This window comes from Euprymna scolopes, chromosome 35 (genome assembly GCF_053919585.1).
Source record: "Euprymna scolopes isolate OS-2025 chromosome 35, ASM5391958v1, whole genome shotgun sequence".
In the NCBI taxonomy this organism is placed as follows: Eukaryota; Metazoa; Mollusca; class Cephalopoda; order Sepiida; family Sepiolidae; genus Euprymna; species Euprymna scolopes.
In genome coordinates, this window is record NC_136516.1 from 18,850,244 (window position 1) to 18,874,217 (window position 23,974).

The window sequence follows — 23,974 nt, forward strand, 5'->3', positions numbered from 1 at the left end:
TATTTTCCGATTTAAAACCTCAAGTTAAACTGAATCTCCGTTTTACACCCGTTACGGTGGAAGAAGACTGGAAATCCACGCCTGATTAGTTTCACATAACATTCTCAAAATCAGAAACTATTTTTGATGTTCTACCATGTACTTCCTCCTATCACGTTGTATCCAGCCACGTAGCCCTAATTCTAAGCTTTTCACTTCTAGATGTAATTTCACATTCTCTGCTTACTTTGTAACTTATGTGGAAATGTTTCCGATTTTCTATCACGAATTCCATAGATGAGGAGTTGGCTGATGATCTACTTGTGTTTAATACTTGGTATTCTGCACGACCACGTTGTCCAGCACCTCTCACCCTAAAACTGAAACTTTTAAATAAAATAAAATGGCAGTTCAATCAAAAAATACGATTAAACCAGGCTTAAACAAAACTAATTTATCTCCTCGCTTGAGGCTTGTATTTATAAATACCCGTGGGTTTAGAACTAATTTAGATGGTGTTGAATTCTTTCTCATAGCAAACACCTCGGATATCTTAGAACTAAGTGAAACTAACATACACTCCTCCATCCCCTCTAACCACTTTAACATGCCTGATTATCTCCCACTTTGCCGTAAGGACTCAGACAGACATATGCACGGGCTTGGAGTCTATATTCGAAATATCCTCCCCTTGACTAGAGAAACAAAGTTAGAATCAGACAAGCAGGCCTTTATGTACTTTAGACTTAACATGCAACATAACATTAGCTACTTATATTTTCTCTTCCGTTCTCCGTCGATTTAGGATTGAACCCTAATCAACAAAGTCTCTGGCAGCATATATACAGTACTATCCCTCGATACTAGCGCACAAGTACATGTATTTGGTGACTTCAATGTCCACCACAGTAATGGGCGTGGGTTCTTTACTTACACAGAGGCAGTTCGTAGCATAACACATTGCTTCTCAATATCTCATTCCCTATCACAGACGGTTACGTTTCCCATACGCTTCCTAGACCAGCAAGATCAACATGCCTTACTTCTAGATCTGTTTCTGATCACAGTTCCTGATGATTGTGTAACGAATGCCAATAGTCCACTCGGGAAAGCTGATCTCGCTGTGATAATGGTAATAATCGTCCTAAATTCTCGACCCAAAACTGAAGAGCCATTGCTCAAAACGACAAGGTATTGTAAGAAAACTGATTGGGAATTCATTAGGGATCTCATCAGAGATGCCCCATGGGGAAATGTAGTTTCTCTCCCAGTACGTAAATGAAACCATTGAATAGCTCAAAACGGCAATTGAAGCAGATGTTCCCACGCGGAAATTCTATAGCAAACCCTATTCTCCCTAATGGTTTACTTCTACTTATGCATCTGCCATTGCCCAGAAGCAGAATGCATACCGCAGATTTAACCGACATAACCCCGTATAAATAGATAAATGTTTAAAGAAGCTAAAATAGAAAGAAATGGCGACAGCTAAAGAGAATATACCGAACCCACCAGAAAATGCATCGAAGCACAGGAATTAGGACCCCATGATTTCTGGAAAATCTACAACAGGGTAGTAAATAATGAGAAATCAACAATTCCTCCACAATCATGAGGTTGTTTGCACGGCAACCGAAAAGGCTAACATGCTTGCCAGTCGGTTTGCCTCAAACTCCACATTGGGCCCAGCAAACCACTCCATCCCTAACTTTCCTTTGCGGACAAACACAACACTAAATGATCTGAATATCACCTTATTCACATGTGCATGATCATAAAAAACCTAGGCACCTCAAAAACATGTAAACTCGATCTCATGCCAGTTGTGCTACTTAAAAAATGTTCAGCTGAGGTTGCTCTAGTCCTCTCCAATATTTTCAACAAATGCCTTAACGAATATTGCTTTCCGTACTGCTGGAAAACTGCTTTTGCGGTACCAGTTTACAAAAAGTGTAGCGAAAGAACTGACCCAGTCAATTATCGCCCAATTAGCCTCCTCCTGCTTTTCGCCAAAATATTTGAGACCATAATTAACCAAGCTTTAGTCCATCACCTTACAGCTACTAAACTTCGTACTTGGCCTTCGGGCCAAGATCAAAGTGTAGTATCTGTTCCGGCAGATGCTGCAAGCTATGACTAGTTATGACTAGCAAAGACCAGATGTGGGGGCAACCCCACATGTCTGACCTTTAACCAGCTCCCATTTCCCACCTCTCGGGAGCTGGTCCCCCCTTTCCCTTCCCCCTCCCTTCACTCCTCACATTAAAAATTGGCCTTGTGCCTAATTTGCTCGGTGGGGGAGCAAATAAATACCATCTGTTCCGGCAGATGCTGCAAGCTATGACTAGCTATGACTAGCTATGACTAGCAAAGACCAGATGTGGGGGCAACCCCACATGCCTGACCTTTAACCAGCTCCCATTTCCCACCTCTCGGGAGCTGGTCCCCTTTTTCCCTTCCCCCTCCCTTCACTCCTCACATTAAAAATTGGCCTTGTGCCTAATTTGCTCGGTGGGGGAGCAAATAAATACCATCTGTTCCGGCAGATACTGCAAGCAAAGACCATATGTGGGGGCGACCCCACATATAAGACCTTGGTCAATGTAGGGGAAACCCTTCATACCAATTGTCACTATCCAGCTCCCCTACTCCCCGGGGAGCTGGTCCCCATTTCCCCTTCACTCCTCACATTAAAAATCGGCCTTGTGCCTAATTTGCTCAGTGGGGGGGCAAATAAATACCATCTGTTCCGGCAGATACTGCACTTAAGATGGTTTGTACCAGTCAATGGAGGGGAAACCCTCTATACTGGGACAATTATTATTTTTGGTAACCAGAGTGACCCCTTTTAGGGGAGCTGGTTTTTACCTCACATTAAAAACGGCCTTGTGCCTAATTTGCTCAGTGGGGGAGCAAATAAACACCATCTGTTCCGGCAGATGCTGCAAGCTATGACTAGCAAAGACCAGATGTGGGGGCAACCCCACATGCCTGACCTTTAGCCAGCTCCCATTTCCCACCTCTCGGGAGCTGGTCCCCTTTTTCCCTTCCCCCTCCCTTCACTCCTCACATTAAAAATCGGTCTTGTGCCTAATTTGCTCGGTGGGGGAGCAAATAAATACCATCTGTTCCGGCAGATACTGCAAGCAAAGACCATATGTGGGGGTAACCCCACATATCAGACCTTGGTCAATGTAGGGATCACCCTACAGACAAACAGTTACTATCCAGCTCCCATTTCCCACCTCTCGGGAGCTGGTCCCCTTTTCCCTCCCCCACCTCTCCCTCTCTCTCCACATTAAAAAACGGTCTTGTGCCTAATTTGCTCAGTGGGGAAGCAAATAAATACATACTGCAAGCAAAGACTATATGTGGGGTTTCCCCCACATATAAGACCTTGGTCAATGTAGGGGGAACACTGCATACCAATTGTCACTATCCAGCTCCCCTACTCCCCGGGGAGTTGGTCCCCATTTCCCCTTCACTCCTCACATTAAAAATCGGCCTTGTGCCTAATTTGCTCGGTGGGGGAGCAAATAAATATCTGGCCTTCGGGACAAGATCAAAGTGTAGTATCTGTTCCGGCAGATACTGCAAGCAAAGACCTATGTGGGGGCAACCCCACATATAAGACCTTGGTCAATGTAGGGGCAACCCTTCATACCAATTGTCACTATCCAGCTCCCCTACTCTCCGGGGAGTTGGTCCCCATTTCCCGTTCACTCCTCACTTTAAAAATCGGCCTTGTGCCTAATTTGCTCAGTGGGGGAGCAAATAAATACCTCAAAGTGTAGTATCTGTTCTTCAGATGCTGCAATTCAATTTCTTGTTCTCTATCAGTGGAGGATAAATCCTTCACGACTGAGACAATGTTTTATTTTTGTTCCTTTTCTCCACGTTAAAAAATGACCCTGATGTCTAACTCTGTCCCCGTGGGGAGGCATTGTAAATAGAAACAATATGGATTTAGACTAGCAGAAATCCTACCTGTAATATTGAACGGATATATCACACAATGGACACAGCAGGAGGGGGTAGAGCGGTAGCCCTAGATATATCTAAGGCTTTTGACAAAGTTTGACACGATGATCTCAGGAAAAACAGATCATACGGTATCACTGGATGAATACTTAACATAATTAAATTCTTCTTAAATAAAAGAAGAATCCAAGTTGTCCTCGGCGGTCGTACATCTAAATAATATGATATAAACGTGGGTGTACCTCAGGAGTCGATCCTTGGACCTTTATTATTTCTAATATTCATAAATGACCTTCCTGATAAAATTGCCTCTGAGATGAGTATATTTGCTAATGACACCATGCTCTATAACAGGTACAAGGGGGGGGAATGTCAAACACTAGAGAAAGATCTCAATCTTTTGTTGAATGAGGGCAAAGATGGATTATAACATTCAATGCTGCAAGAACTAAGCTTCCTTCCTTTAATAATTACAAGAAACCTTCTCAACCATCAACAGCTATGGCTAAAGATACATTACTTGAAAGTACTTCTTTCAAAATCCTCGGTTTAACGTTCACAAGGAACATGAGTTGGAACAGATACATTGAGAGCATTGCCAGGGACGCTGCAAGAAAAGTGGGCTCCCTCTACCATGCTAGAAAGTTACTTACGCCTGAAAGTATCATGTACCTCTACAAGGCCACCATTTCTCCATGTATGGGGTACTGTTATCACATTTGGGCTGGTGCATCTTTCCTGGATAGGATTCAAAAGAGAGTCGCCAACCTGATAGGTCCTGAACTGTCATCTAAGCTTCAGCCTCTATCACATAGACGAAATGTTGCATCCCTCTGCCTGTCCTACAAGTCTTTTAATCGTGGATGCTCCGACGAACTACAGGCCCTTGTACCCCCTCGACTTAAATACCCTCAACAAATTCGACAAACAGCTAAATCCCACCCCTACAAAGTAGAGATCCCCGGATGTAAGAAGCCTTCTACTCTAATAGTTTCTTCACCAGAACTGCCAGACTTTGGAACTCCCTTCCGGGTTCCTGTTTTCCTAACTGTACTGACATGCAGAAGTTCAAGTGTAATGTGAACAGACACCTAGCTGCTAAACTTTCTACATAGTAACCCTGCAACTTATGTCCCTGATAGTAGCCCCCTACATCAAAGCGGCATTGTGCCTTATTTGGGGTGAAAATGGAATTTTAAAAGAATATCCTTGAAGGTAGTCATAATCCTACATCCTTAACTTCTAAATGTAATTTTCTGTTCTCTGCTTCTTTTTAAACTTATGTTAAATTGTTTTCTCTTATACCTTTACTGTTACACGCCCGCATTTAAATATTGCCAAGAGCGTAAAAGCGCAGATAAACGAGCCAATTGCAAAGCAACGTCCCTTCTTTCTTTTTTTAAGTAATAAAATCGCTAAAGCCACTAAAAAACGGTGTGAACATAAAATGGGAAGAGCATCAAGTCAGGTCTACGTAGCCTTAAAAGGCAATAATATAAATGAAATGGATATTTATCGCGCTAGGATGCGGATCGAAATAAGAAGATTGTCTTTTTATGACGTTTCATCCTCGCCGTATTCGAAGCGTTTTCATTTATTTGTTTTTCTTTTGGGCGTTTTCTTTTTTTTTGGGGGGGGCGGTTATCGTCCTTTACGTATTCTGTACAACTTTTTTCAATTCAGCGTCGACATTTTCGATTTTTAGATCAGTGATTCTCGAACGTAAAGCCCTGGAGTAATGATGGCATGATGTCAAACTCCAAATGAATGTTAAGATTTTTAAAAACTTTTATTTCTCTTTTCACCTTTGCTTTCGCCATGTGTAACTGTTCACCATTTTTGAAGTTTCCTGGGTTTCTTTTTTCTTTGCCCTATTATCTCCCTTCGTTTCTGCCTGTCTATCTGCCTGTCTGTATATATATATATATATATATATATATATATATATATATATATATATAGAGAGAGAGAGAGAGAGAGAGAGAGAGAGAGAGAGAGAAAGTCATTCACATACAATACTATTTCGCTGTATCAAAGCTCATCAGTGCAGCTAGACTATGACCCATCCTAAGCCACGGATTGAACTTACAACCATCTAGTTTATAGTCGGCAGTTCTAACATCCAGTGCATGTGATTGGTGCCCATAAACGACCTCATCAAATGCTCATTTACACGAATAATTGCTACGAATTTTACATGGCTTGTTTATTTACAAACAAACAGTGTTTCGCATTAGCGATAATTAAGCAAGGATATCATTTTACGATAGCGCTCTAGCCAAGTAGGGGGACTCAATATATATATATATATATGTATGTGTGTGTATGTGTGTGGTTTCCTCTCTTCTCTTCTCTCTCTCTCTCTCTCTCTCTCTCTCTCATATATATATACATATAATAAATGAACTAAAAATAAATGAGCTAAAAAGAATATTTTCTTTATAAATAAAACCCATTTTATAGTATAAGCTCTACCCGATTAAGAGGGGAAATATCATAATGAAATAAACATTTAAAAAATGAGGAATAAAAATTACATGGAAGTTTATTGAATCATCAGGTCAACAGGAAAGAAAATAAGAGGAAAATGGAGAAGAACCTCTCTACGTAATGGCATTTCGAAGTTAAAAGCTTCTCGTCAAAAGAGGAGAAAACGTCATTATAACACGATATGAATATACAAAAGTTAAACCGGCTTGAAAATATTTAGATTAGATTTTTTTTTTAATTGTAAGGTAAATTAATAGTAACTATAAAAGGGGATAGAAATTTAAAACAAGGCGCGTTGTGTGTGTGTGTGTGTGTGTTTGTGTGTGTGTGTGTGCGCGCACGCGCGTGCGTGTGTGTAAACAACACATTTAAACAAGCTAGATTGAAATATAAAATTTTAAAAAATTTAAATTAAAAATAAATAAACAAATATGAAAAGAAAATAATAATCAGAAGAATAAGAACAAGACGAAGTTGAACTCGTTGGGAATCAAGTACAACATCACCGTACTCTAGAAGTCAGTTCTGCTTGGCACAGCAAACATCGTACGCAGGGTCAGGTGCTATAAATGTAATTGACTCTTTGACTATGCTCACTAGCTTCGGAGTAAAAGCCAACTTTTACGTAAAGAAAGAACAGTTAACGAACATAATAATAATAATAATAATAATAATAATAATAATAATAATAATAACTAGCGTGACCTGTGGAAATTCTACAGTGGGCAGTTTCATATGTAATATATTTATGTTGGCATTCTGTGAATGTTAAGCGTAAACAGAAACGACCTGATATTATTGTAGCTCTTTTGTTAAAACTGCAAAAGTATTTATCTAAACTAGCAGGGATGCCCGGTAGTAAAATACGCTTAAATATGATATTTTAATTTATGCAGATGTCGTAAACATTATCATACAGTTAATTTTCTATCTATACTTATATATTAAAAGTTGTTTTTTTTTTTTAATTTTAATTTATTCATACGACTTCGGTGCATCAGCTTGGACTGAAACCAAAATCAAAACTTATAGAGAATGTATATATATATATATATATATATATATATATATATATATATATATATATATATATATATATATATATATATGAAGTCTCGAAATAAAGACGAAACGTTGATTAACACATAATACGGTTTGTTCCTTTTTATTTCTCTCTCTCTCTCTCTCTCTCTCTCTCTCTCTCTCTCTCTTTATATATATATATATATATATATAGTAAAACATGGTTACCCATTTTTTGAAGACACTTTTTAAAAGTAAAATTTAATTGAGAAATTTTGAAAACTTTGAAGTGTCGAATATAATGATAAAATCATTTTTGTTTATTGCTTTTTTTTTGTAAGTCCTATATTTCGCTAATACATAGCCTCATCAGGGTCGAAAGTCCAGTTCATGAATTTCTTTTTCTTTTTCTTCATTTTGTTGTTATGGCGAAGAGACGAGAATTTACGGTTGTTCCGTCTCTTCGCCATAAATAAAAAAAAGATGTAAGCGTGACACACAAAAGAACACACACGCTATCGTATTAATATATAGATGATAAATAGGAAGGACTGTTCTGATAAATGCAGGCTACGTGATATAACTCTTAAAACTGTGTCACACGTTGTTAGTGCGTGTTCTGCACTTGCTCAGAAAGAGTACAAATGTCGCCATGGCAAAGTATGTGCGAATCTGCATTGCAGTTTGTGACAAAAGTTTGGAATCTTAGTGAAAGACAAATGGTTCCGACATCACTCAGAAGCGGTTATGTAAAATGAGAAAGTTAAGATTCTCTGGGATTTCATAGTTTATTGTGGCCGAGGGATAATTCACAGGAGACAGGATATTGTAGTTGTGAATATTAAAGACCAATGAATGCCTAAATGGCTTGCCCAAATGACATCAACTTAACAGGCAAAAAAATGAGAAACTACGGAACTATCAGATACTGAAGGTGAAGATTGCTAGATTGTAAGAGAAGAAAACTTCCATCGTGCTAATCTTCATAAATGCGCTTGGCTTAATTCCAGATGATCTTGAGAGACAACTGAATTCCTTTGAAATTAAGTATAACATCACCGTACTCCAGAAGTCAGTTCTGCTTGGCACAATAAACACCCTACGCCAGGTGCTTCCCATCTAACTGGCTCTTTAACTATGCTAACTAGCTTTGGTGTATAGCTTTTCTTGAGTGAAAAAAGCGCAAAACATCACAACAATATGAAGTTAACGAACAAAATAATAATAATAATAATAATAATAATAATAATAATAATAATAATAATAATAATAATAAGGCAAACACTTAAATGTGGGGACTAAAACATATGAGCCACGGGCGCAGGCCAGACAGACTGATGCAGAGGCAAAATATGAAGAAGCGTTACATGGAACCAAGAACATTGAAGCTGCATATTTATATGTTCTCTAACCCCCCCCCCATTCCCCCTATTACAATATCACCGCCCCTCCTGAAAAAAAGAATAAGACCAAATAGTAGAATACAGTCAAGGGGGAAGGAAAGACTAAGAAGAGAGCACTGTCCAGGCCTCTGCTGGACAAGTGCAGGAAAAGAACTGGGACCTTGGGGAGGCTTATTGTCACTCAAATTCCAGTGAAGGCCAATGGTCGCTGCCATCGAGAAAACCATGGGAAGCGACCGTTGCGATAACTCAAAGTCATCTGCGAATGTTATCAAAAGATGTAGAGAGTTATGGAAACCTGGGAAGACTTGTTGTCACTCAGTCTCCAGGGAACACCACAGACCTCTGTAAAAGCTCCTTGTGAGCCAATAAGAATATTGTGCCACATAACGGAACAACAATGAATCCAGATCATAATATTACATCCTATATTAATAAACGTACCTCTCCACCGTACTGTATATCGATAATCTACGGATGACTGGGATAGCTTCCATATATTTATATCTACCCCTGCATTCCATGTTTAAAAAGGATGTGTCCTCCATAGTATCAGACCTGACCGAATGGTTAATTGTAGGCATAGACCGATTCATGCCATCCAAAAAAATCCAACAAAAAACTAATAGCCAGCCATGGTTTTCCCCAGAATGTGCTGTTGCCATCGCGCACAGAGATCACTTTTTCCATAGCTACCGACGTAATAGATGCACTGTGACTAGAACTGCTTTCAGGACTGCCAGCAACCACTATAAAAGAGCAATAAAAAATGCAAGAGAGCTATGCGCTCAGTCCGTTAAATCCAAAGTAGCTGAGCAGCGGCTTGGTTCCCACCAGTTTTGGCAAATAGCAAACAAGATCCTGAACAGAAGCGTGCGTTCTATCCCAACAATCATCAATCAATGGACCTGAGGTCATCTCGTCAGCATCAGACAAGGCCAAACTATTTGCCAAGAACTTTGCAGCTAATTCTACCCTATGCGACAAAGGGCATCAACTCTCCGTATTTCCTCCTATAACAGACAACACGCTATGCAACATACAAATATCTGTGCGTGAGGTCGCTAAGCTAATCAAGAACCTTGATTGCAGGAAAAACAACTAGCCCTGACGGCATTCCAATTATAGTGCTGAAAAAGCTTCAACCAGAACTTGCCCCCATACTTACAAAAACTGTTTAAGCGTTGTCTTAAGGAGAAGTGCTTCCCAACACCCTGGAAAACCTCATCAGTATGCCCTGTATTTAAGAATTCAGGTGATAAGTCGTCTCCCTCTCAGTACAGACCAATAAGTCTCCTGTGTGTCATGAGTAAGATGCTGGAATCCATATTAAATAGAGAAGTAGTCAACAACCGCAACAGAAATAACCTTCTTAGTGACATGCAATATGGCTTCCGTTCTGCCAGATCTACAGCAGATGTGCTAACGGTTATATCTCATAGGATTATTGAATCTCTTGATAAAGGCTTCCTCTCTAGGGCAGTTGCTCTTGACATATTAAAAGCCTTCGATAAAGTATGGCATAAGGGCCTACTTCACAAGACATTAAATCATTTCTCTCTGATAAGCTCATAAGAGTAGTGGTTGATGGGCAGAAATCAGAGGCCCACAGTATTAATGCTGGCGTCCTTCAGGGGTAAATCCTGGGCCCAACTCTCTTCCTTATCTACATCAATGATCTCCCAAAACACATACTTAAATCATTCGTTGACATATATGCTGATCACACGACCATCTATGGCAACACATCAAAGGCCGTAAATGACAAAGTTCTCACTGATTTTCTCTCCTCTGATCTCGAGCGCGTGGTACGGTGGGGAAGAGGTGGCTGGTTACTTTTATTGCATCTAAAACCAAGCTCCTATTTTTACATCAACGCTCTGATCCCCATCTGGCATTAATTGAAGTGGATGGCTCTCAACTAAGGGAAGCCCCATGTTTTTATAAGCTTCTGGGCTTGACCTTTACTCCTGACCTGAAATGGAACACGTACATCAAGTTTATTGGCAAGGTCGCTGGAAAAATGGTGGGATCCTTCTACCGCTTCAGAAGATATCTCACTGCTGATGCAATTCTCTATCTATATAAAAGTCAAGTACACCCAAGGATGGAGTACTGTTGCCACATCTGGGCAGGAGCTGCTGAAAACAACCTATCCTGCCTTGACAGAGTACAAAATAGGCTTCGTGGCTTAGTGGGGGTGCCCTTTTCTCTTCCCTGCAACCTCTCTCCCACAGGAGAGACGTTGCGAGCCTGTCTTTGTTTTATTGTTACTTCCATGGCAAGTGCTCGTCTGAGCTCCAATCTCTGATCCTCCCTCGCCAATCTTTCACGAGGAGCACCCGTCTAGCTGAAACCACTGTCAAAAATTCTCCCCACTCTTTATCTGTGCCAAAACCAAAACGTAGATTCCATGAACAAATCTTCTTTCTTAGAAGTGCACACCTGTGAAACTCTGTTCCGTCTGCCTGTTTCCCACCTGACTACAACCTGGATGTCTTCAAGTCCAACATGAACAAATTCCTGATGAACCGCCCCCTTAAGTAAGACACTTTATCAAATCTCAACACTAACGTACTGTACACGCAATAACCCTTATCCCCGAGTGGATTCCGGGCCTTGATAAGTGGTGACCACCTTGTAAAAAAACCCACAATATCTATATAATTATAAACCCAAATGACCTTATAACAAGTGATGTAACCAACTTTCCGGTTTACAACATCCGGTTGCGCATGCGCGCATAAACATTAACCCATAAAAACGTAAACAAATAAACACAAAATGCTTCTTTTGCAGATTTTGACCTGCGCACTGAAATATTAACGTTATCATTTCGAAATTATTATTTAGCATGGGAAGAATGGGAATATTTTGCAAATATTCTTTATTACAACCATACTGTCGCTATTTTCTTACAACTAAACAACTTTACCCCGTTGACAAACATAAGAACAATTGTAGTAAAGCCAAGACTACTATAACTACTACTACTATCTATCCGTCCCTTTTCCTTCCTTCCTTCCTTCATTTTTTTTTATTTTTTGTTTACATTTCTAGATACAAAATTGTTATGTGAGAACGGTGATTTTGTTGGCACATTTACTAATCTGTTTCAATATTAGTTTTATTTTATTTTATTTATTTAGGTTTTATTTTTTTGCTTCAGGTTTTATTAATTATTTATTTTTATTTTTAGATTTTAAGTTTCTATAACTTGGTTGAAGGATTCCAATATGGGTTTTTCATTCTTATATTTCTCATCGGTAGGTTCATGTGCGTTTTTGCTGCTAAATGACTTTCGTCGGCGTGTTCGTTCGCACCTGACCTCCATAGAATGGAAATATGTCACAAAGCTAAACAAGGTTTTTTAATATAGATCCACAGAATATTGTGATATGTGTTTCAGTGTGAACAGGTATGGTATAATAAATTATGGGGTTTATCTATTTTATTTTTACTCTCATCATATTTTGCTTTGGTTTTGATACCCCCAAATTCAACCCAAATTTACAATCCTTCCTTTTCATAACCTATCATACTTTCATAAATCAGAGTCCATTTTCTGTAGGCTGTTTTTGAACCCAGTCACCGACGGGTACTTTTGCTAGTGTATATATATATATATATATATATATATAGAGAGAGAGAGAGAGAGAGAGAGAGAGAGAGAGAGAGAGAAAGAGAGAGGGAGAAGAGCAAGAGAGAGAATTAATTTATTATTTAAATATTAAAATATTTATTAATTTAAATATTTTCTACGTGCATAGAATTAAGTTGTCTAATTAATAATAACTTCATATAAATAATTAAATAAATAATTAAATAAATAATTAAATAAATAAATATTTTAATAATTAATTATAAATAATACGTCCCAAAAATATGGAGGCGTGTAGAATATATACAAAAGGCAGATAACCTCTCCCTTTAAAGCACTCAGAGACTGAAAAAAAACCACCACAGTATCGCTTATAAAAAAATATATAAATAAACAACCTTATACATATATACACATACGCACGCATATATATATATATATATAGAGAGAGAGAGAGAGAGAGAGAGAGGGAGAGAGAGACAGACAGACAGACAGTGTGTGTGTGTGTGTGTGTGTGTGTGTGTGTGTGTGTGTGTGTGTGTGTGTGTGTGTGTGTTTAGCATGAGTATTTATATAAGTTTATATTCTCAACAGTTCTTGTGGGGGTAAAGATTTAAAACACAAATTTGTTTGTTTTGTTTTTTTCAAACTTTACTTCACGAATTGAATAGAGTGAATTTTAGGTTGATTCGAATTTCGTCCATTTATCGATCAGGCAATTTTGAATATTTCTCCCGGGTGTTTCTCTCTGCATTTATATCGTCTGTCTCAAAACGGTGGTATTCACGGGGAATTTCCACCGCTCTCCTTTTCCCATGATATTTTGATTGGCAGGTGGGGGTCAGCAACGGCCACTTCATCTTATTCCCCCGGAAGAATTATGTTTTCCAGTCACTAACTTTTCAATGCTGTTATAGTCAGAAAAATTATTTCAGACATCAGGAAGGCCAAACGCTGACCCCAGATGTAGCCTGGAAGTAAACGTCTTTACTGTCTGACAATTTTTGTAAAATGCGGTATTTTTTCTTTAGAATAAGAAACATGATTTGATATTTGCATAATATTGTGGGTTTGTTTCAGTTCTGTTTTACGTACTATTTTTGCTTATGTAAAAAACAAGGAAGATATAAACATCTTGAAGCTTCAAACCTTTTACCAAAATGATTAAACTCGCAAAGAGTTGATATACCGTAAAACAAAACGATCAAGCCAAACACCATGAATAAATATTTGAAAATATAGAGAACTTAAAGCGAGAAGCATTTTTCAATAAATAAATGGATTGGGAATGAAATAACTCGAAAAAGGGTTGATATACCTTAAAAGAAAAAAAATCAAATGAAAAACAAATGAAATTTTTTTTGTATTTCAAGATGGCGGCGGTATATTGATTACATTTAAACTTCTGCAGGTCAGTACAGTCAGGGAAGCACGAAATAGGAAAGAAAATTCTCAAATCCATCAGTCTGAGGGAGAAAACTATTATAGTCGAAGGCTTGCAGGCATCTAAGGACTTCAACAGGGTGGGATTTTGCCTGGTACTCACAAAAAGTCATCCATCTTATACTGCTCAGGCTCTAAGTTGTTTATACATATATAACTTTTATTCCTCATCTAAAACAAAACAAATAAACCAAACGCAATGAATAAATATTTGGAGATATATAAAACTTGATGCACGCCTGTGGAATTGTCTTCCGTTTTCCTGCTTTCCGGCTGACTACAATATGGTTGTCTTCAAGTCTAACGTAAATAAGTTCTTGATGAGCCATTCCATATAAGTTATCAAATTTACCAAATTTTCATTACTAATGATTACTATATTGTCCAATTTCTACTGTACACTCTTTAACCCTTATCCTTGAGTGGCCTCTTGGCCTTGATAATGTGGTGATGCCTATGTAAAAAAAAAATTAAACTTTTTGTCAAAATTAAAACAGCCTGAAAAAGTGTTGATATGTCGTAAAACAAATCAATCAAACCAAACACAACGAATAAATATTTGTAAAAAAAATTACATTGAATTCAACATTGAATAACCACAAAAAGTTGATATACCGTAAAATCAAACGACTCAATCCTTGAATAAATATTTGAAGATATATTGAACTCAACGCATAAAACTTTTTTCCAAAATAATCGGATTCGGCATTAAACAACCTGAAAAAGGGTTGATATGCCGTAAAACACAACAACCAAACCAAACACTATGAATAAATATTTGAAGGTATAAAAAATTTGTAGCAGAAAATCTTTTTTTTCCAAAATTACTCGATTCAGCATTAAATAACCACAAAAAAGGTTGATATACCGTAAATCAAGACAACCAAATAACATTAAAGATCGATGACTTAACTGGTAGTTAATAAATTAACTAGTTTATAACCGTGAAATTGATCAAACGGGTATAGTGACGGTGACTAAGTGTTTAGCGACACTAAATAAAAATCTCAGTAATCATCATCATATTTTATGAATCCGAAGATTCTGTTGTTGCCATTGGTTTCCCCGATATTTTTTAGTTAGAATTATTTCTATAAAAACATAAGGTACTTACGGGAGGTACTTACGGGAGGGACAACGTGAAGGTTGCCAACATCCTAAGTGAAAATAATTTTTATGGAACTAACTGGATTCAACTTTGGGACACTCATGCTGTTAGTTGTGTCGTCCTTGTACCAACTTCGAGTCCAGTTCGTTCCACAGAATGAGTTTCATCAAATCCACACCTGATTTTGTGTCTAACTTCCCGAAGTAAAACAATAACAGCAACCAATATGGTGGCTAAGTGGTTAACTACACTGAATTGGAACCTACATAAAAAAGCCTCGTACATCAAGAAGTGTATCTCTCTATATCTACAAAAGTGAGACGTGTGTGTGTGTGTGTGAGAGAGAGAGAGAGAGAGAGAGGACTGAGCCTAAGACAACAGCATATTCTTTTCATTTTTCTTTTTCTCTCGAGTGTTTATCCATTGATATCTTATATAATTTTATATAGACCGATGTGGTTCTCGGTTGATTAGCTGTCTCTAACTGTGTCGGATATATACTTGAGAGTCGAAACAATGATAAGAATATTCTGTTGTTGTAGCCCTGGTGGGGACACTTCTGAACCTATATACTCAGCTAATTATTGATCTACAAACCTGATATTTGGTATATAGGATATTCAGACATGTGCGAAACTTTTTAATACATTTTCATCCGGAAAACGGTTGCTAAGGGTCCAAATTGGTACCTGGGAGTTATCGGATGTTTATCTGTTTGCTAACTGTTTCACGAATGCACATGCGCGAATAGTTCATATTACAAATTACTTATGTTAAGGATAAGTAGGATATCGTGTCATGTTGGTCTAATAGCTATCGTACTTAACTCACTGTCTATTGGTTTTGGTTTCGTGGTTTTGGTTTCGATCTCAGCTCATGTATTTTTTCTTTTTTATTACTTAAAAAAAATGAACGATTTAAAAAAAAAACTCGCATGCATATGTCTTGGTTTTTGTATTAATTAAAATAATACTTATGCGTATTTTACGACAAGCCAACGCCGGGCGGCCTGCTAGGATACTTACAGAGTCGAGTTTTGTTCTTTTTCTAGCATTGATTCCATGAGCACATGAGCATTTATTAATATCATTCGACACTAGCGTGTTTTCTCTAGCGACATGATTCTTGAACCCCCTAATCTTGCTCAGGCTAGGTTCACTGGGTCTATTTTCGTGTGCCGCCAGGTTGTCTTGACATGCACTTAATGTGACCCTCACCGAAATTCATACTAGTTAACATAATATCTACTTACCGACGTAGGGTCCCAATAGATAGCAATATTCCATTTTTGATCAAAAAATTCAGCGAACCGCGTTCGAACTGTCGATCTTCACGTTACAAGAGATCACGTCGTTTGTTATCAATGAAATTAAACAAATTACTCACGTGTACTCCTGTTATGGTTAACAGGATCCAACTGTATTTAGTCATTCTACAGCCGTAGCTATAGAGAAAGGTCGATATTATATGCAATATCTATATACCTATAAAGTTGAGTTTGTGCTTGCTCTGGCACTGATATTAAAAGCCTACTTTTTCTATTCGAAAATTATTTAAACGAACTTCTTAATATGCTCAGTCATTGATATGCGAGCGACTACAAGTGAAGGTTAACTAAATTTCATATTTCTTTAAAAACGAGAGTTGATTATTTATAATTTTTATGCTCTTTAATTAGATGATTGGTTCTATCTCACTATTATGCTGAATTCTATTTATGCATACTGTCTATATTTTGCATAATCGCGTAGAATGTACGATGAATACTTCTAGCACACGGATATATATATATATATATATATATATATATATATATATATATATATATATAGTGGAAATGGTAATTAATAAAAACTGAGGAAGTGCTCAATACTGTTGTGGAGCAAATATGCGTTTTATTTTTTATTACCGTATCTTTCTGTTAAGTTACATTACTGTTTCAGCTACCCGGCCGTTTTTTTTTTTTTTTGCCGTCTGTAGCTTCCTCAGACCTTTACAGAAAAGGGTTTGTAAAAGTCTGATAAAGCTACAAACGGCCAAAAAAACGGCCGGGTAACTGAAACAATAATGTAACTTAACAGAAAGATACGGTAATAAAAATAAAACGTATATATATACATATATATATGTATATATATATATATATATATATATATATATATATATATACATATATACATATATATATATATGTATATATATTCTTAAAAATAACCCAATTTTCTGCCTTAATTGTTGCATCACTTCAATGTTATTTTGTCTGGGTCATTATGACATTACCATTTCTATTCAATCATCGTTTCTGTTTCTTTATTCGTATTCAGAAACTCGGCCTCGGCAGAAGCGTCTTGAAATCTCTCCATTTCTTCATTCTACGCACAATTAATCTTTCTTTTAGTAATAATATATTGAACTCACTCTTTTTTTTCCTTGTACCCATTTGTGAATTATGTCACTGAATTTTGTCTTTTAGGTGACATCGAAATATCTTCCAGTAACGCGATTCCTTTGGATTTTTACTTCTGGATACCGGACTTTAACCAACTTTTCTTGGATTTTACCGTTATTGGATATTCTACTTTTCTCTGGACCATCCATTCACATGAAATCATTTTTCTTTCCCCCCCCCCATTCCCTCTGCTTCACTTTATTTTTAACTTTTACCAAGTAAGTTCTATAGCTTACTTTGCAAGCAAAATCCGATTCCACACTTTGCTAATTCCTACCCTTTGATGAGAAGGAAAGCATTTCTTTCGAAATCCGCGGATTAAGGACAATCCACTTAATTTGTGCCCCCTTTTTGAAAATTAAATATTTTTTAACTCTTCTTAAAATGTTTTTAACATGTTTTATTAATTCTTAGTTCATACATATATATATGTGTGTGTGTGTGTGTGTGTGTGTGTGTGTGTGTGTGTGTGTGTGTGTGTGTGCGTGTGTGTGTATGTGTGCATGTGTGTTACTTTTTTGGTATGTGTGTGTGTGTGTGCAAAAAATCTCTACCAAACTGTACTCTTAATAATAATTAATATAAGCTGGCCTTGATAAGTGGTGATTTCTATGTAAAAAAAAAAATTTCCTTTCTTATATTTACTACGCTATAAGCTGGCCTTGACTGCGTTTGATTTTGCGGGAAGGATCTCCTTAAGGTGCTGTCGTTCTCGTGCATACAATCACTAACAATCACAAATGGTCACCCAAGTTTCCAGTCATTCTGCAGTCGTGGTCTTAGAGAAATGTTTTCATTATATAAAGTTGCAGCCTGTATCTGCTTTATCGTTATTTTCATGGCAAGTGCTCGTTTGACCTTCAATCTATGGTCCCCCCCTCGCACAACTTTCACAAAAAATACTCGTCTAGCCAAAACCACTATCAATAATTTCCCCCACTCTTTATCTGTGCCTAAACCTAAACGTAGATTCGATGAACAAAGGTTCTTTCTTAGAACTGCACGCCAGTGGAACTTTTTTCCGCTTGCCTGCTTTCCAGCTGACTACAATTTGATTGTCTTCAAGTCAAACGTAAACAAATCCTTGAGGAACAGTCCACCTAAGTAATCCAATTTACAAAATTTCCTTTCTTATATTTACTACGCTATAAGCTGGCCTTGATAAGTGGTGATTCCTATGTAAAAAAGAAGGTATATTCTCTACTTTCGCTTCTCAATCCACAATTGCTTTAGGTGTCACCATCCTCACACATAACTCCTGACATTACCAAATGGTCATCCATATAATACTGACCATACTCAACGACGCTTAATGTCAATGATCTCAAATATATTCGTATACACGTTCTATATAAACGGATAACTAATAAAAAACTTTCTTTTAATCAGTTATTGGTTTCTTCTCCTTGAACAAACGATGCTACTGACATTGTTCGTTTGCTGGGGAGAGTTACCTGGTTGTGAAACATCCTGGGAACGGCAATCAGAACACCGAGCGTTCGACATGACAAAACGATTCCAAACGTTAAACACATGGACAACAAAAACATCAACGGGCTGATATGGCGTCGACTATAACCGGCTTTTGGTGTCGTTACGAGTAGCGTTTCTATCGTTGGCAGTAAACTGCAGGAACCGCTTTCCTGAAATAAATGTTGCTGCAGATAGAACGCATAAATTCACACATGCACACATAACTATATATATATATATATATATATATATATATATATATATGTGTGTGTGTGTGTGTGTGTTTGTTTGTGCGCGTGTGTGTGTATGTGTGTATGTGAGTATTATTAAAAATGGATAAAACCTAACGATATATAATTAAGATAGAGTCGAAAATTTCTTTTTTTACAACCATCATAAACTGTATACATATACATAAATGTTTAATTTGCATAAAGACCCCCCCCATTAGTATATATAGGTCTAAACATTCGACCCTATTGGCATTGATCATCCCTTGTAAGAAAGCCCGCATAAGACGGGCGAAACGTCAAGCCTCTCAGTCTCTATGCCTCCATCTTAATTTCTGACACACACACACACACGCATACACATACGCACACACACACACACACACACACACACACACACACACATATATATATATATATATATATATATATATATATATATATATATATATATATATTGCTCAGTTTCGAATCCTGGGTTCAAATATCTCTAACTGCTGAGCCCAAATTAGGGCGAAACTCGAGTCTTGGACTTCCGGTTTGTTGACTGTCATGGCTCTTGTAGGCTGCGACATGGTTTGGCTGTGGAAATAATTATATACATATGTGTGTATGTGTGTATGTATGTGCGCGCGTGCGTGCGTGCGTGCGTGTGTGTGTGTGTGTGTGTGTGTGTGTGTGTGTGTGTGTGTGTGTGTGTGTGTGTGTGTGTGTGTGTGTAAAAAGAAGGCATTTTTCATAAAAGTGTAATTCTTTTATTTTACACGTGAGGAGCATATTTAGTTAAGATCTGTTGAAACTCGACTCGTTCCACCAATGGCGTCGCAGCCAAACTACTATGTGTCCGTATCGTTCGGCGTGTCAGCCTCGATTGTTTAAAACAATACAATTATAATTAAGTTCTCCTCTCTTTCTTCATTGAAAGAGAGAAAAAGAGAGTGAACAATAGAAAGATGAAGAGAGAGTGAAAGAAGTAACGCTCGAACGTTGTTTAGTTTTGTAGGTTTTGATGATGAGTTCTTTTAGGTTGGGCCTTTCGAATTTTGCAGTCTTAGATCGTTTTGACACAAGGGAGTTTCATAGCAACTGTCAGTCAACCCTGGTTTATGTATTCTGACATTTTGAAAATCACACAACACCTACATGACATGTGCGCGCGTCCCCACAAGTACAGAGCTAGTTGTGCACAAAGTTAATTAATGTAGAAGCCCCCACTCACCCAAAAGGGGCTACTTCATTGTGCCATCTTTGCTCAACGACCATTTTTTCCCTGTCTCTGCAAACGCACCTTTACTGCCAAACATTCTTGATATGATTCTTAAACATTTCAGCTTCGTTCATTCTTAGATGGAGGCTGCCATTTTAAACGGAGAACACCGTCTTCGTTCACCGTTTATGCTTCTGTCTTGTTTCGCTTTGTGTTTTTTCACCAATCGCTTGTCTTCCATTAGCAACTTCCGGTTGGCTAAATCGTTGCCCACTTGTGATTCTCTTCATTTCGCCTGTCTTCGCGTTAGTGTCGTCTGCCACTTAGTATTTGAAATATGTTCGTCACTTAGACATCAGCGACTGATTTGGACTCGCCCATCACTGGCTGCAAAGTGTTTCCCAGATCAAGATGTCTCTTCCGTCCCCGCATCTTCTTCGGGCAATTTAATCTCATCCGGTGCGTTTCTCCGACGATTTCTTTTGTTACGCTCTCGCTTGAGACGTAATTTCTCTTTCTTTGTGTTTATTTCACGAATACCACATATTTTGGGTCAATCAACTTGTTTGGTGTGTGTGACTGCACTCACTGAGTGCAGCTGCATTTAATTTAGTCTTTCGTAGAGCACTATAAAATAATACAAAAGCTTGACTATAATGTTAAAGGATTTCGGATATCTATTTCCGAGCATGCAAACTTGTGTTGGGACGTTTCTGAATTGTTTCCAAATCCCGATACACTTTATCGATTCCCTTCTAAATTCCTAATACAATCATAGATTCCGGTTCCGATTTAAAAATTAAATCTGTAAATTTTCATCATACAACATGTGAAAATACATGCTGGAAAAATGGTGGGATCCTTCTATCGATCCAGTAAATATCTCACTGCTGATGCAATTCTCTATCTATATAAGAGCTACGTTCGTCCAAGGATGGAGTACTGTTGTCACATCTGGGCAGGAGCTGCTAGAAAGAACTTATTCTACCTTGATAGAGTTCAAAATAGACTTCGTAGCTTTATAAGAGATCTCTTTTTTCTTCCCTGCAACCTCTATCTCACATAAGAGATGTAGCGAGTTTGTCTTTACTCTATTGTTATTTTCATGGCAAGTGCTCGACTGAGCTTCAATCTATGGTCCCCCTCGCCAAACTTTCACAAGAAACACTCGTCTAGTTGAAAACACTATCAATAATTGCCCCCACTCTTTATCTGTGCCTAAACCTAAACGTAGATTCCATGAACAAAGCTTCTTTCTTAAAACTGTACGCCTGTGGAACTGCCTTCCGTTTTCCTGCTTTCCAGCTTCATGGTTGTCTTCAAGTCTAATGTAAACAAGTTCTTGATAAGCCGTTCCCCCTTAAGTTAACAAATTTACTGAATTTACATCACTGACAATTACTATATTGTCCAATCCACTACTATACACTCTTTAACACTTATCCTCGAGTGGCCATTGGGCCTTGATAAGTGATGATGCTTATGTAAAAAAAATACATACGATACCCTGCTCTTATCAACCACCACCCAGGATGATAACACATCTTTCGGTCGATCAAAGCCATTCCTGCCGTTAACAAGTAACTCCTTGTCACTGGGCCGAGAAGTATTAGAGTATTAGAAAAAAATAAGAACTAAATACAGATCAACAAGGAGAAATTATAACGTCGGTTTATGCTGAAGACTTTCGACCTCAACCAAATCTAACTCGATGCATATTGAACTGATTTCCGAAGACGATCAGAAGCAATTTTCAGATTGCAGCTAGTTATTCTTATTTTGGAAAGAACTGTCCTAGAAATCCACGACAACCAACCTCAATAAGAATCATATGGTACACTCATCCCCAAACAAAGCACAGTGCCACTTAGTCCTGACGGGCTACTATTTTGGACCAAATTTGCAGTGATACTATTTATGAAGTTGGGTAGCGAGATATCTGTTCATATAACACTTGAATTTTTGCATGTTAGTACAATCAAGGAAACAGGGGCCCGGGAGGGAATTCCAAAGTGCAGCAGTTCGAGGGAAAAAGCTATTCGAGTGGAAGGCTTTACGGCATCTAGATATCTCTATAGTGTAGGGGTGGAATTTTGTGCTCGTTGGGTTTTTCGAGGGTATGGTCGTCGAGGGGATACTAGTACTCGGAATTTGTCAGAGCATTTGCCATTGAAATACTTGCAAAACAGGCACAATGATGCCCCGTTTTGGTGATGGGACAGAGGTTGGAGTTTGGTTGATAGTTCAGGACCTATTGGGTTGGCGATTATTTTTTGAACCGTCTAGAAGCAAGAGACTAGTGGCAGATGCACCATCCCAGATGTTTTCCACGCAGTTGGCACGTAGTGTCTTATACCGGTTTTTGCTCACGTTCGTGTACCTCCTCCCAGTTTTATTTCAAGAAGACGGCTAATTCTATCACGAGGACACTCTTATTTGAATCGGACTAAAATATATGATCGCTTTTCTGTTCGCATGGTGAAAACTGGAAATCCAACAAAAAATCTTGCAGCTTCACAATATAATTTTTGGCTTCCTAACAGGGCATTCATCTTCTTTGTGAAACTGAATTATGTTTTCCTGGACTGTAACATATTGCTGGTTTGTAACATATTGCTGGTTTGTAAAATATTGCGGCTTTGTAACATATTGCTGGTTTGTAACATATTGCTGCTTTGTAACATCTTGCTGGTTTGTAACATATTGCTGCTTTGTAACATATTGCTTCTTTGTAACATCTTGCTGCTTTGGTACATATTGCTGGTTTGTAACATATTGCTGGTTTGTAACATATCGCTGGTTTGTAACAGAATGCTGGTTTGTAACATATTGCTGGTTTGTAACATATCGCTGGTTTGTAACAGAATGCTGGTTTGTAACATATTGCTGGTTTGTAACATCTTGCTGCTTTGTAACATATTGCTGCTTTGTAACATCTTGCGGCTTTGTAACATATTGCTGGTTTGTAAAATATTGTTACTTTATAACTCATTGCTGGTTTGTAACGTATCGCTGCTTTGTAACATATTGCTGGTTTGTAACATCTTGCTGGTTTGTAACATATTGCTGCTTTGTAACATATTGCTGGTTTGTAACATATCGCTGGTTTGTAACATATTTCTGCTTTGTAACATAATGCTGGTTTGTAACATATCGCTGCTTTGTAACATCTTGCTGCTTTGTAACATCTTGCGGCTTTGTAAATTATTGCTGGTCTGTAAAATATTGTTACTTTGTAACATATTGCTGGTTTGTTACATATTGCTGCTTTGTAACATCTTGCTGCTTTGTAACATATTGCTGCTTTGTAAAATCTTTCTGCTTTGTAAAATCTTGCTGCTTTGTAAAATCTTGCTGGTTTGTAAAATCTTGCTGGTTTGTAACATCTTGCCGGTTTGTAACATATTGCTGCTTTGTAACATATTGCTTCTTTGTAACATCTTGCTGCTTTGGTACATATTGCTGGTTTGTAACATATTGCTGGTTTGTAACATATTGCTGGTTTGTAACATATCGCTGGTTTGTAACAGAATGCTGGTTTGTAACATATTGCTGGTTTGTAACATCTTGCTGCTTTGTAACATATT